The sequence below is a fragment of the Ambystoma mexicanum genome, chromosome 2q (assembly GCF_040938575.1).
Source record: "Ambystoma mexicanum isolate Mex_15411 chromosome 2q, UKY_AmexF1_1, whole genome shotgun sequence".
NCBI classification, from domain to species: Eukaryota; Metazoa; Chordata; class Amphibia; order Caudata; family Ambystomatidae; genus Ambystoma; species Ambystoma mexicanum.
In genome coordinates this window covers 173,866,738-173,881,551 of record NC_090924.1, presented here as the reverse complement: position 1 = coordinate 173,881,551, position 14,814 = coordinate 173,866,738, and the positions used below count along the sequence as shown (strand labels likewise).

The 14,814-nt window shown below is 41.4% G+C and overlaps 1 long non-coding RNA gene across 1 annotated transcript; it reads left to right on the top strand.

The window, feature by feature from the left end:
* Positions 1–1,261: 1,261 nt before the first annotated feature.
* Positions 1,262–14,083, top strand: LOC138569259 (uncharacterized). Its single transcript, XR_011303192.1, has 3 exons — positions 1,262–1,390; positions 5,205–5,379; positions 8,290–14,083. It is a non-coding gene; the product is annotated as an uncharacterized lncRNA (long non-coding RNA).
* Positions 14,084–14,814: the final 731 nt, after the last annotated feature.

Genomic DNA, 14,814 nt, shown 5'->3' with positions numbered 1-14,814 from the left:
TACATCTAATAAGCTTATGTTATTCTTGCAAACGTGTGCACTCATTTTTGATCCTTGGATTGATTTTTACTTGTTGCTGGTTTTGGGCCTATTTTAAATGTTTCTAATGATTTTGGGAAAGCTGACATTAATGAGATCAGGTATTAGTGCAGCATAATGAAATTCAGTCTTCAGTCAAATGGCTTTGGTGGCATCACTGGGAAAAATGGAATAGCCCATTTTTGTGACAAACAAGTCAACTAGATTTTGGCCATGCTGTGCTCACTGGGCATTATATAATAAGGCCTTGATATGCTGTAATAACTGGAATAATTGCATAGCCCTTCCTGTGATAACTGGGATAATTTATTCTAGCCTTGCTGTGATCAATGGTCCTTATAGAGACGAAAGCAGCCAGAGACTTGCAACAAGGTGCCCGCTAATCAGGAAGCCATGTATTTGGCACTGAAACATCCAATGACAGCATTACTAAGCACTTTACTCAAGATACATAGGAATATTCAGTCACCCCAGGATGTCTTTTTGCCTCACTTTAGGATTCCTTGTTGATGTTTGAAGATCTTATTGTGAAACAACACATAACACAAGACAGCCCTCTGAAAGGTCTATAAAGCTTTATTGTGCCACCGATTAGGGGGCACTGCTTTGGGGACCAACATAAAACATACTATGGCTACTCTCTATTTAGAAGTCTTCAAGAAGAGATTTTAGTATGAACTCATTAACATCTTTTGTCAACAACATATAATCAGTGCACCCTAATTTCCGTAAAGCTGAACTGTCAAATTATTCACTGATTTAGAATATTTGTATGCAACTTTAATTTGTATAATTTATATTTATTGGTTTCTCAAGAAACTTATAGTCATACTTACATACTGACTCATTCTGACTAAACATTATCTTCCTTTGTATGACATAAATCATGTGTAACAACAGAAAAAAATATAGTTACAAAAATGAAATTTTTTCCTTGAAGTGACCAATTGATACGATGTAGAGTCCTTGTATTAGTGTTCATCATTTGCAGAATCCGGTTTTCTAATTGAATGCTGCTCGGCTACATGTTGCAGCCTTCTGATCAGTGCGGAAGCCTCCTTGGAGCTGTTTAGTAGCTGCTTGTCTGTTAGTCTGGACGAATCAACAGGGAATACTTATATATCAGATCTGAGAATGCTCATTCTATATGTTTTTCTAATTCTATTAATGTTTATAGAAAAAATCTGCACTTTTTTTTTATCCATTCCTAAGGATTGAAAGAGACGAGGCACCAGTTTCCCTCTCGCAGATAGCTACCCGATTGAGAGAGCACATGAAACTTGTCCGGAGTAAAGTCCACACTCACATGGAGAAAGCCCAAGCCTAACAGAAATCTACCTATGACAAGAAGGTACGTTTTAAGATAATTTTCAGTAGGACAAAAAGTATTAGTGCTCTTACATACCTCTGAAAATAATCTTGTTTCAAAGTGGCACAGGCCCTTTGAGGTGCTAAAGCAAACAGAGACCTGTACCTATAGAATAGCCCAACCTGATAGAAGACAAAAGACCTACCTCTAACATGCAAACCTCCTAAAAGAGTGGAAAGTAAATCCTTCCGCTACTACCTTCTTATATTGTCTTGTTTGGTACACAAAGAAATAGACAACTCTGAACATATTCCCCAAGAACTATCTAAACATAAGCAAGAAGATTTGAACAACCTTATTGCTGAATTCCCCAAAGTATTTTGTGAGAAACCAGGGAGATTACATAGTACTTACCATTATATCAGAACTCCAAAGGTGAAAGTGGTCCATTTGGAGCCATATAGACTCCCAGAAGCACAAATGCAGTTAGTAGTTGATGAAGTTAGAAAGATGGTGAAGGCAAACATCATTGAGCCCTCTTTGAGGCCTTGGTCCTCCCCTTTTGTGTTTGTGACTAAACCACGACCACTCTTGGAGGTATTGCATAGACCTTAGACAGGTCCACGCCATCTCCAACTTTGATGCCTATCCTATGCCATGCATTAATGAGTTAATAGATAAACTTGGAAGTGCCACGTTCCTGTCAAAAATAGATTTAACCAAGGGATTTTGGCAGGTCCCTTTACATGGACCTGAAAAGAAAAAAACTGCTTTTTCAACGCCAATAGGACTATTCTAATTCAAAGTCCTCCCTTTTGGATTGCACTGGGCCACAGCTACTTTCTAACAACTCATGGAAAGGATATTACAGCCGTATTCTGATTTCTGTGGGGCCTATATTGACGACATAGTCATTTATAGCAAAACTTGGCAAGATCACCTTTTTCATCTTGCTACTTTATGAGAACCCTCTGAGAGGCTGCCTTAACTGCCAACCTATCAAAATGTAATCTGGCTCAGTCTGCAGTAAAATACCTAGGTGTCTTTGTAGGGAATGGCACCGTCCAACACCAGCAGAAAAAAGTGAAAGCCGTCCTAGATTACCCCCCCCCACCCAAGAACAAGAGAGATGTCAGGGAATTCCTAGGATTGATTGGCTATTACTGTAGCTTTATCCCAGATTTTACAAATAGAACAGCTAGATTGACAGACAAACTAAGAAATGAGGAACCCCAGAAAATTTGGTGGACTGATGAGGATGACGTTGTTACAATAACCTGAAACATACCGTATGACAAAACCCAATACTACAGCTAGTAGACTTCTCAATAGAATTTGTGTTACAGACCGATGCCTCCCTCATATATGGATTAGAACACCCCATCTTATTCACTAGTCGTAAACTCTTCCCACATGAGAAGAAATACTCTGTGTTTGAATTAGAAACCCTTGCCATCAAATGGGCAATTATCCATCGTAAGTACTACCTTCTGGGGAGAAAGTTCACACTTGTTACCAACCGCTCACCTTTAGTATGGATAAGTCAACGAAAGGACTCTAACCCTTGAATCATGTGATGGTTCTTAGACCAGCAAACCTACTGTTTCACTGTGGAAAACCGAAAAGGTAAAGAACAGGGACATGTTGATTTCCTACCCCGGTTTCCCTGTGAAACAGATGCGGGTACAATGCCTAGGGGAAGGGTATGGGAGAAACCTAAGGTTGTCTCACCCGCTAGTCCCTAGGGATCTCTCTGTCAGGTGGCCAGGGCACAGCCATCACCTTTGGATCCACACCCTGGGGTTGGACCAGTGCGAGAGGATCACCTTGGGTTAGTGGTCATCGGGGAGTGGGGTGAGACGACCGATGGTGAGCACAGTATTCTCCCTTTCCCGCACCTATGATCCATCCTATTTCATAGGATTCTCTGATGTCCCAACTTCCCCCCTTTCTACACAAACACTGGGCTGAGGAAGAGGGCAACTCAGATTAAAGAGGCTAACCTTTACATATCGCATTGGACATGTCACACTAATTGGGTCAGGCAAAGTCAGGCATTTGACTTTAAGTATATATATATCTGATTCCAATTAGCTCTCCTCACATCGATAGAAAGCAGAACATAGAGACACAGTAAGGGGGAACACGAATAAGAGCAGAGCTTCCGGGGTGAAAGCGAAACCTCCTGGAGCAGAGCGACGGACCAAGGGACGAGAGCCAAAGGTGAAGAGTACCAGGATTTCCCTGCAGGAAGTTGTTGCCACCAAAAGGTTGTGAAAGACTTGTGGAGCAAGCCAGGTCACAGACAAGAAGACTCCACTGTGTTGCAAGGATGCTAGCGACCCTCTCAGGTGAACGGCTGAGGTGGGGAGGTGGGGCCAAGCCTGTGGTATTAGCCTTGACTCGTGAAAAACTGCAAAGACAAGAAAGAAACGCACACAGCTGGTGAGGGGGCAAGCAACATGAAAGATCAGCGTGTATTAAGGAAAGATTGAAGTGGCAACAATATATCGTACAAATTGAAGGCTGCCCTCATGTGGATGAGATGCAAAGGAAGGCAAACCTATGAATGAACTTTGAAATACTGAAAGCTGTGAAACCAGCAATACTAAGTAATGGAGGGGTCCTACGAAAGGAAGGAGCCTACTCGAAAGTCTCAGTGAATTGTGAAATGTTTGAAACGATAAAGTGAATGAACTGTAAAAGTGAAGTGAGCAAAAAACACAGAGAAAAGGGGAGAGTAAAAAGGTGAACATTGAATTTTGGTGCTTATGGCATCAAACTACCCAGAACAAGAGACACTGGGGCAAAACCATAAGAGTATGCTTTAAAAGGGAAAGTCAAAGTGGTCCTGCAAATTTCTATAGTAAAAAGCCACACACATTCAAAAGTCTTTGACATCAAGGAAAAGGCCTGAGTCTGACTTAGGGAGACCGGAAGTGTGATAAATTAGGGGAAAGGAACCCCTAAAGGATGTTAATTTGAGCTTGGGAAGAAAAACCCTGCACATGTTTTGCTTTGAAAGGTCTGAGTCAAAAACAGGCGGACCGACGTGAGCTTTTGCTTTGAAAAGACTGAGCACTGAGACTGTGAACTTTATTGAACTGTGTTTTGAAAGCTGGAAAGAGAGACATTAACGTGGAAAGCCTGGCGGGCCTCCATCCATGTTTTGAGCTGCCTGTGGGTTAAGAACCTGAGCCAGAGTGTGTCATCCTAACTATGGGCACTGCCTTTTTCCGTGCTGTCTAACGTGAGGAGGAGAGCTGACTCAGCCATCTTGATGCTTTACATTCTGAACACTGATTTTCCTTTACATACATATTCTCCTTTACACACTTTTTGTACAAGAGGTAGGACAGGCATTAGGCTTTGTTAGTATAGGCCATTTTTATTTGACAGACTCAACTAGGACTCTTTATTTTATTATTTGATTATAGAGACTACTCCCATCCTAGATATAAGGCAAAGTAGGAGAAATATTCAATAAAGGTTTTACAAATTGTACCTTTTGTTTCAGTGTCATACATGTGATACCATGCCTCCCTTACATAGTAGAGAAGGGGCTCAGTAATGATGCACAGGCATCCATCCACTGGTGGGAATTCCACTCTCATTTATGTACGTATGTTCTCCTAATCCTCTAAACCATGGCATGCTGCAGGGCCTAATATGCACTGATAAGATTGCACAGGTCATTGAATGTCAGTTATCTGTACCTTACAAGTCACAGTGCTCCTAGTTCCAATATGTGATATATGTGTGACTGGCCATATTGTGTCAGTATGCATTCTTATTCACAAATTCATGTTCTGCCAGGTATTCATGTCTCTGTATTTTGTAATCTATCTTTGCGCAGGGGATTACACAGCAGATGAGAACGGGGTGGAGAGGAAGAAGGACTAGGAGGAGAAGGATTAGGCACAAACATTAACTAGTGCAGCCCGGCATGCTGTGCCCAGTGAGAATCTCCACGTGCTGTAGGGAATCATCGCCAGACCTGCTGACTCTTCAGATGATACTGTGCACATTCTGTGAGTAGCCGGAGTCATGCAACCAAGGGGGGGAGGGGACAGTTACTGGTGCTGCTTTATTGTTGTAACCTATGGGGAGCAAGGGCGTGGGAGTCGCACTAACTTCAGAAGCAGCATCAAGCCCAGGAGGGCCACCGTACAGCCGGTACCTAGGCCCCGCCTCCTTTTACTTAATTTCTAGCAATCACCCTGGCCGGGCCAAAAACCTGCAGTGAGCAACGGCGTGGGAGTTGCACTCTTACTGGGAGTTGAGCGCGGGTGGAGTTTGCAACGCTTGGTGTGGCTCTACTAGAGGTTAGTCTGGAGAATCTGTTGAAGAAATAGAGGTTGCTGAGGTGATTTGATCCCATTAACCTTGGACATTGATTGCATCACTAAGGAAGTAAGGCTGCTGCTTTTCTTTTGCTTATGACTGCCGAGCTTTGTCATGTTGAGTCTAATTACAACTGAACTGGGAAAGGATCAGGGCCAAGAACTGAGTGTGAAGCTGCCAACAAGTCTGCTAATTATTAACTGAAGCAGGTTAGTGTGGTGAGAGTTTGATGGAGCGAGGAGTGGGATTCGGACTATGGGTGCCCCCTTAGCCAATCGGCCGTGCCTCACTTCTGTAACCTTGTCTTGTCTGTGGTTGTCCAGTACTAACAAGCCTTAACCTGGTGTTGACTCAGAGGGGCCAGCAGTAGAAGACAGAAATAATGCAATCGGTCTGTCCGACGTGGGATTGTAACGTCCCCTGCTCCTATTCTTGCTCTGGTAGCATGATATATGAACTTAAGTTACTGCTGGTTTTTTGGATGACCTCTTTAAAAAAAAAAAAAAGCTTTTGAACAATTGAACACTTTGGGAAGATCATCACAGAGTGACTAATTTGCTGGAATAGCTGTATTTTGTTAATTGGTGTATAAGTGTTAGGTCAACACATTTTTATTTTTTTTTAAATAATTGCCATTGCATTTTCTGTATTGTATTTGTATTTTAACAGTATCGCCAGTCTTGTAAGTTAAGCACCAAGTACTTTAGCATTTTTTATCACTTTAACACATTGCACTTTAGATTCATCCTTACCCTGGGCTATTAATATTGCTGAGAAGGGATCTGCTAATAGGTAACAACCCCCATTTTTTAGGGGAAATGGGTAAAAGAAAATCAGAAGTGGTTGACCCCCCAGGTGCCACTAAGAATACAATCTCAAAAATGTTGCAACCGATAAAAGATGTAAATGTTCTACTTTCTGAGATTGAGGTCCTACTGTTAGATTTGGATGGCATGGCAGGTGCAGATGTTGTAGTGAAGGAGGGGGGCGGGGGAGTGAAATTGGCCAGAAATCCATCACAGGGTTTAGCAGGTGTTGTAGCCCCATATAGGGCACCTAGTTCGAACTGAGTGGCTGCACCCAAAAATCTTTATTTAATAGACTTTTGTGACCCAGAGCCAACACAAAATTAAATAGGAACCGCCTTTAGGGGAACTAGACACACTGCTAAAACATATAAATTAGTACCCTTTGAGGTAACATTATTGCCAGGCCAGGAATGAGGATAAAAGTATATTTTCCCAATCAATAAAAATGGCATAACATTGAAAACGCATGTCGCCAGCATTATTGAATTACACTGGCAGGATAAAGTATTGTCTAGTGCCCACCAAGTTCTAAATATAGATGCCACACTTATAGGAGCTGAGGTTCAGCCAGAGACTGTTAATCATTCTTTGAGTGATCCCAAAAGAGACTATGGGAGAGAAGAACTTGAGGTCAATGAGGAGTCGGATGTATATTAGGTTGCCCCTTCAATAGCGTTGTCTGATCGATACAGGGCTTTGGTAGCATAGGTACCTAGGCTGCTGCATAAATACACTTCAACCAATGTACCTAAAAATGGAAAGGGAGAGAGAAGTCAAAAGGCCAGTAAAAAGAGTCGGGCTGTAAAAAATAAATTAATAACAAAGGGGGCAAACCGGTAGTACTAAAGAAATTGAGGAGCCAGGGGCCCCCCAAGTCTGATACATTAGGAACACAGACAAAGGATACAGGCAAGATGGAGAGGGTAAAGGACAACATGGCTTACAGTAACCAGGTTCTATTGATGAATGACTTAATAAAGTCAGTGGAAGAGATCATCACCACCAAAATGGGAGAGCGGATGAAAGTGGTGTTAGTGGTAATGAAAGAGATTAAAAATGAGATGGGTGGAGGCGTGGCTTGGCACCGGGGAGAATGGCCACATGAATGCACCTCTCTGGCCCATCAATTCTTTAACTTTGATATTATAACTACTTACCACCTTTCTCTGCCTGTTTGTGTGGTCGACGCCTGCATGCTCCGCTGCACTCCGGCGGCATTCGTGTCTCAAGGCGGACTCCGTTAACGAGGGGAAATGAGCGCATCTGACGCAACGGGCTGGGACGATCCTTTTCGGCTGGTCGGCTTTGTTTTATCGCATTGAGTGCCACCACCTGCCTCTTATAATTATTGCGTTTGAACTGCCTACAGAAAGCTAAGTGTTTCTTTTTCATCTTGCTGACTTTTGCTACAACATTTGTTATCTTGCCCTTATGTGATTATTTCACTTTGGAAAGCATGTTACGCTCTGACTGCTCACTTTCAAGAATCTGACTGCTCACTTTCAAGAATCTACAGGCTCTCCTGTGAGGAGTTTTACTGCTGCACCTTTTTTTTATATCTCCATTCTATACATCTTCTGATTTATGCTTCTCTGATGTTTTAAGGCCATCACTCCGCAACTTCATTGCTCTCTGGTGCCTCACCTGTCACAGTGGCACATGTATATTATTTCTGACATTCCTACAAAAACATTTTCATTCAATTTAGGAGTCTTGAATCATTTTACAAAAGAATCCCCTTTCAAGAATTCCTCAACCTGTCGTATTTTTCATTTTTCTTTTTTCTAGATGTAGCATTACTGGTGCCTCCTATACACCCCATACTGATTACTGCAACTGGTCTGGGTCTTCAAAACCTTTAAAGCTCAGACCTTTACACTTGACTGCTGTGTTGACTCTATTGCATTGGTGCTCTATCACCACTGTTATCCTACTCCACTTGTACAGTGGTCTAGCCTGCCTACCTTATTTGCTGTCATGGCTTCTGGTAAAGGCATTCAAAAGTCACAGCTCATCACCAAGGACTCAATTCCTCCCTCGGCCAATCTAAAAAGGCCCAACATTGACTCACAGCCACCTCTCTCATCTGCTGACGCGGCTATTGAAGCTATCTACAAGAGATCAGAGCTCTAAAATTCTTCATTGAAAAAACCAACCAGAAACTGCAGCAACTTGATGACAGGTGGAAGGGTTTTGAAGGAAGAATGATGAAATGGAGAGAAGAATCGGTTTTGTGGAGGATGTCTCCCCAAAAGTGGTATTGCTGCTAAAAACAATCAAAGATCTTCAAAGACACACTGAGGAGTTGGAGAACAGAAGTTGGTGAAATAATCTGTGCGTTGCTGGTCTACCATATGGATCTAAAGGGTCTGATCCCATATCATTGCTACAAAAGATGCTACCAGTCCTGGTTTGGCTCCAACCAAATATCTCACTCAACATCGGTCCAGACAGAAGATCCTTGTCATTTAATCAACCCCTTTGCATGCTGATATTTTATCTTCTATAATTTATTCAACTTCAACTTCTAATCTCAAAGGTTAAGGAGAGAAATCCCCTCAGCTGGCAAGGTAGCAAAATTCAATTCACGCAGGATGTGGCAAAAATAACTGCTCAACGTTGTAAGGATTTGTTGTCTTTTCGTCCAGCCATGTAAAAGCTTAATGTGAGATCCAGCCTTTTTCATCCTTGCTCCTTTAAAATTACTCACGATTGGTGAACAGCCATTTTTGACAATACTGTCTAAATGAAGGACTTTATTCGGTCTATAAAAACTGAAGCCATGGACACAGCACTTTCCTTGGATTCACCCTCTAATTCGAGACCTTGATCCTTTTCTGCACTTGGTGGTTTCTTTGAACTCATTACATGCATTATTGTTATAAATTCATGTTCTGTATTTTTGATGGGCCGGGTGTGGTTTTGTGACCCATCTCCTGTAGAGGACTGCCCGTGTGTGTTTGACGATCCTGGTGGTGTCACCTACTCGCGTTCCTTTTTTCCCCCATTTTTCCCCATTTTTTAGCCTGACCCTGATCATTTTTTTAATGTGTTTTGCCACTTGGAATGGTGATTTTATTTTCCCCTTGTGTGTAAACACTCCTTAACTATGGTCAGGCTTCCTTTCCTTCCCCTTCACCCTCATGTTCTTTCCTTCTGTGTCTGGCCTTAGCTTTGAAGCCATTTTTGTTGCTATTGCATGTTTTTAAGTCTGCATTTGATTTATCGGTGCACTCTTCTCTGGATTACTCTTTTTTTCTACTCTGTTTTGGAACATATGTTGCAGTTCTCTACACCTATACTCATGCGCCACTATAGTTTTTAAGTGCTTAACTTGGAACATCAAAGGGTGTAATAACCCAATTAAAAGACAAAAAAATCATCTCCCACCTTAATTAACTTAAGCCATCTCTTGCATGTGTACAGGAGACTCACCTGTCTCTTTCTGAAACCATGAAGCTTAAATCGTTCTGGATTAAAGATGTTACTGCTAGTCCTGGGCAAGACAAATGGTATTGCTATACTTATCAGCAAACAACTGTCCTTCAAAATATTAGCACAGGATGCTGACACCAATGGGCGATAGGCTTGCATTAAACTTCTGATTGGCTCTGATTCTCTGTCTATTATGAATGTCTATGGCCCCACTCTGCCTGAACCTGGTTTCTGGCATTCTATTAAATTATTATTTAGTTCTGGCCTCAATAAGCTTATTTTGTGTGGTGATGTTAATCCGTTTCGGGATCCCTTTTTAGACAGGAAATCTAAGTGTATCTTTAAAAGCTCCAAGTCTCATAAGGCCTTAGCATGTTGTCTAGCTGAGACTGGCCTTGTCGACACCTGGAGGCTCTCTCACCCAACTCACTTAGATTACACCTTCTACTCATCCCCTCATGACACTGTATCACGTCTCGATTATATTTTTTCATTGAAATCTCTCACAGGTACTATCATTGACTCTAATAATTCTAACATCATCATCTCTGATCATGCCCCTGTCTCTACCATGTTTAACCTTGCTGATATCAAAAAGTCACCCTCTCGCAGGAGATTCAACAACAGCTTGCTACATGATCAACAGTTTATCCAGTCATTTCATTCTTTTCAACAACTGTATTTTGCTGAAAATCTAGGCTGTGATACCTCAGTTATCACCAATTGGGATGCCTTCAAATAACATTGCGTGGTCATATCATCGCCTACTCTTGTAAGGTACACCTCCATGACTTGTAACGCCTGCTTTCTGATGCTGAAAAACAATTGTATCGATCTCCCTTGGATGCTAATCTTCGTTTGGTCCTTTTTATTGCGCTTTCAGATAAATAAAGAACTCACTGAGCTGGCCACTGGTGCGCTGTTGGAATACAAAACCAAAATGTGTCAGACTTCCAATAAGGCTGGCAAGTCTCTTGCCTCATACCTTAAGTCCAAAAAATAGAAAACCTGTATCTCACACATTAAGGATAAATCTGGCATTCGGATGATATTCTGAACTGTTTTAAACAATTTTACTCTGAATTATATACCCCCCAGACTTCTGTTTCTCCTACTTGTATTGACTCTTTCTTCAATAAGATCAATAGAGTATCCTATCTTCAAACTAATCTCGCCCATTTAGAGGGAGAGGTTACACTTCTTAAGATTAATCATGCTATTAAGTGATTGGGTAGAGCGAAAGCCCCTGGTCCTGATGGACTCTCTATTGACTTTTTCAATCACTTTTCTAGCTCCATCTTTCCCAGGTTAAAGACTCCATACTCTTATTTTGCATCTAAGCAATGTTCCTCTGGTTCCTTCTCCGAAGCACTTCTCATTCTTTTCCCCAAGGCCGACAAAGACCCCGATCTTCCCAACAATTACAGACCAATCACTCTCATTAATGCAGAGAGCAAGGTTTTTGCCAAAACAGGATTGCATCTTCTCTACCCGCCTTGATTAAGTCTGATCAAGTCAGCTACATCAAGGGCAGGAACATTTCTGCGAATGCCAGGCTTCTACTTGATGCTCTCTACAAATGGTATTGAAGGGCAAAAAGGACCATTTTGGTTATGCTGCTATTGCACTTGATGCTGAAAAGGCCTTTGATCGGGTCAACTGGGATTTTATGTTTCAAACTCAGTGGTGGCATGGGTGTGGTGCAAATGTTATATCCCTTACAAAACTTCTCTATCTCTATTCCTGCCCTAAATCTTCTATATGTATTAATGGTCGATCCTCGTCCTTCTTCCCTTTACTAAGAGGCACCAGGCAAGGCTTCCCTCTCTCCCCCATTCTCTACATTCTATCTCTAGAACCTCTGTAAGAACTCATTAGATCAAATGGAAACATCCCTGGAATCACATATGGAACATCTTGCATTAAAATTGCTGCATATGCTGATGACATCTTGATTCTTAATAAAAACCCCAAGCTCCATCTTCCTTATTTGCTAGATAGACTACGTCAGTTTTTCTTGGTCTCTGGATATAAGGTAAACAGAGATAATTCAGAGATTCTTCCTCTTAACTCCTTTTGCGTTAAGCATGATTTGGATGTGTTTGGATTTAAATAATGCCAGGACTCAATTAAATATTTAGGTTTATGATTCCCTTCTACTCTGGTCGACACTGTTAAAATTAATTCTGAGTAACTAATCAAGGGACTCAAAGAAATCACATTGAGTTGGTCACCCCTTTATCTATTCTGGTAAGGTCATCTTGATAACATTAAAATGATGTTTGCCCCTATTGTTCTGTACTATCTGCAGCTACTCCCGATTCCATTACCTTCCTCATTCTTCAAGTCAATTAAATTCTATTCTTCTCAATTTCCTGTGGGGGTCAAAGAAATGTAAAATAATTGTTGTTAGCAAGATAAGAGCCCCGTATGATGGCAGGGGTGTCAGATATCTGGATTGTAAACTCTATCACTCTGCCTTCTTACTGAAATGAACCTTTTGCTGATTCACCACTTCCGCTCCTTGTCACATTCCCTCATTGTATATATTGAAAAAAAACCTGCTACTCCCATATGACATTACTGACCTAATTTACATCTTCAGTCATATCCCTTCTGCATTCTCAGACCCCAACAAGGCTTCCACCTCTGCCTTGAGACTGTTTCTCATCCCCCATTGCAGATCCGCCGCAGCATCTCTCTCCATATCTGTGGCACAATAAAGCTATTGCTATCAATGGCAAGGCACTCTACGGCAAGTCCTGGTTAAGCAAAGGCATCAGATTTATTTATCAGATTATTAATAACAGCTCCCCTCTCTCATTCCAACAGCTAAAATATCTCTTCCCCATGCCTATTTCAGATTTCAACTTTTGTAATAAATTGGTCAATGCGTGTTTGGACGCGCTACTGTGTTCTGCGAATTGTATCCTTTACCTGATGCCTCTACTCTCTTGCTCTTAACCATGGCTTCTGATGCCCCTGCTGCACAATTTTATAAAGTTTTGTGTAATCCTGATCATCCTATTACTAAATGGCTTGTGCAGTCTAACTGGGAGTTGGACTTTGGTGCTACCTTAGATGATAACACTCCCGTCTCTATTGTTTGCAAAGATTAAAGGTGTCTCCACCTCTGCTAACATTACGCAACATCTGTATTGTTTCATTCATAGATACTTTATTACTCCCCTGACATTATTTAAATCAAAACCTGGGGAAGGGGACAAATGTTGGCCTTGTGGAGATGCCCCCTCTTCCTATAAACATATGTGCTTATGTACTCAAGTCTTGGAAAGAGGTGTGGCGATTTCTTCACTTAATCTTGGATGTCAATATCCCTCTCTCATTTCTGAATGTTTTTCTAGGCAGCCATGCCATCAACAATGTAAATGTACGAGAATCAGCTAAGCTCTACAACCTCTTTCTTGCTCTTGCCCTTCAGCTTGTCTCTACAAATTGGAAAACCTTGCAAAGTGTCTCCGTTAAGGGATGATGGAACAACATAAGTCATGTGCAGAGAATGGAACAATGAATGGCCATTTACCTTGACGCTATTCCCAAATTTAATGCAAAATGGGCTCATTTCATTTGCTATTTGGATCACTTTAGCTTGACTTCCCATGGCTCTTGAGCTGTCCATTGATGCACACTTAGATGTTGCTGTACCATCCCTTCTTCCTCAAACTGATTTGCACGTTTGTTTTTTTGTTTTTTGACTGGCGCCTCAATTCAATTCCAGAGTTTACAATGCTTTAATGTTATATGCTCCTCTCCTTCCCCTCCTTCCTTTTGCTTGTCTGTCCCTTTGGCTGTCTCCCTGGTTTGTCTATTATTTATTCATATGTCTTTTTGATATGGAGTTTGTAGCATTTGGCTGGCACTTGACATTTTTAAAACACTAGTTTGCCTGTTCTACTCTCCCAGCATTATTTTTGACAGTTTTGCTCACTTGTTGTTCATGTACACTTTGAATATTCTCTGGCTATATGGTTATCTGTATGGTATTGATTATGATGTTCTAACATTTTGTTTTTATAAACTTAATAAAGATCATCAAACTTAAAAAATTAGTTGGATGATTTGAAAGCCTCGTTCAAAGGTAGGATAAAATGTGCTACAACAGATGCCAGTACTAAATGAAGACCTCAAGCCCAAAAATACAGCATCTGAAGGAAAAGTTATGAGTAGGGTGTCCTCAAGGGGCCTAAACAAACCCTGCAATGGGAGGAATTATAACATTTTAGGTGGACCCAGTATTAAGGACCGACCCTGAACAGAACTCAAGCCGATATGGGCCCTCCATTGACAGGCCCATATACTTTAGCTTTGGGTAGACACCAGATGGTATACCAAGGAGCAATGTAGCAAACCCACCTTATAGGGCCTCAATGAGGAATGGTCCAATTCTGCTAGGCCAAATGAGAAATTGCCGGAACTTCCGTGATAGGGTCCCAATGAGGAACAGTCAAAATGTGTTGGGCCAAAAGAAGTATGGCCCAAGTACATCTGCGAGAGGTCTAACAATGAATAGACCAAACTCACCAGGGAGAGATCCATGCCCCTCAGTCATAATGACTGATATCCCCTGCAAGGGTGTTGAAATGGTTGAGGACCGGAAGTGCCTAAAAAATAAGTGTATATTTTTATTTTTAGTTATTTATTTAAATGTATAGAGCACGCAAACAGCCCTTAGGCATTGATGCGCTGTTACATGTGATAAGCTCAGTTACATGAGGCCTGGGCATGGCCTTTGGAATCAATGCAAACTTAATACAGACATTATATATATTACAGGCAGGCATGTTGTATTGTTGTATAAAGATATCAAGGAGAGCAAACTTAATACATACATTACGTATATTACAGGCAGGCTTATTG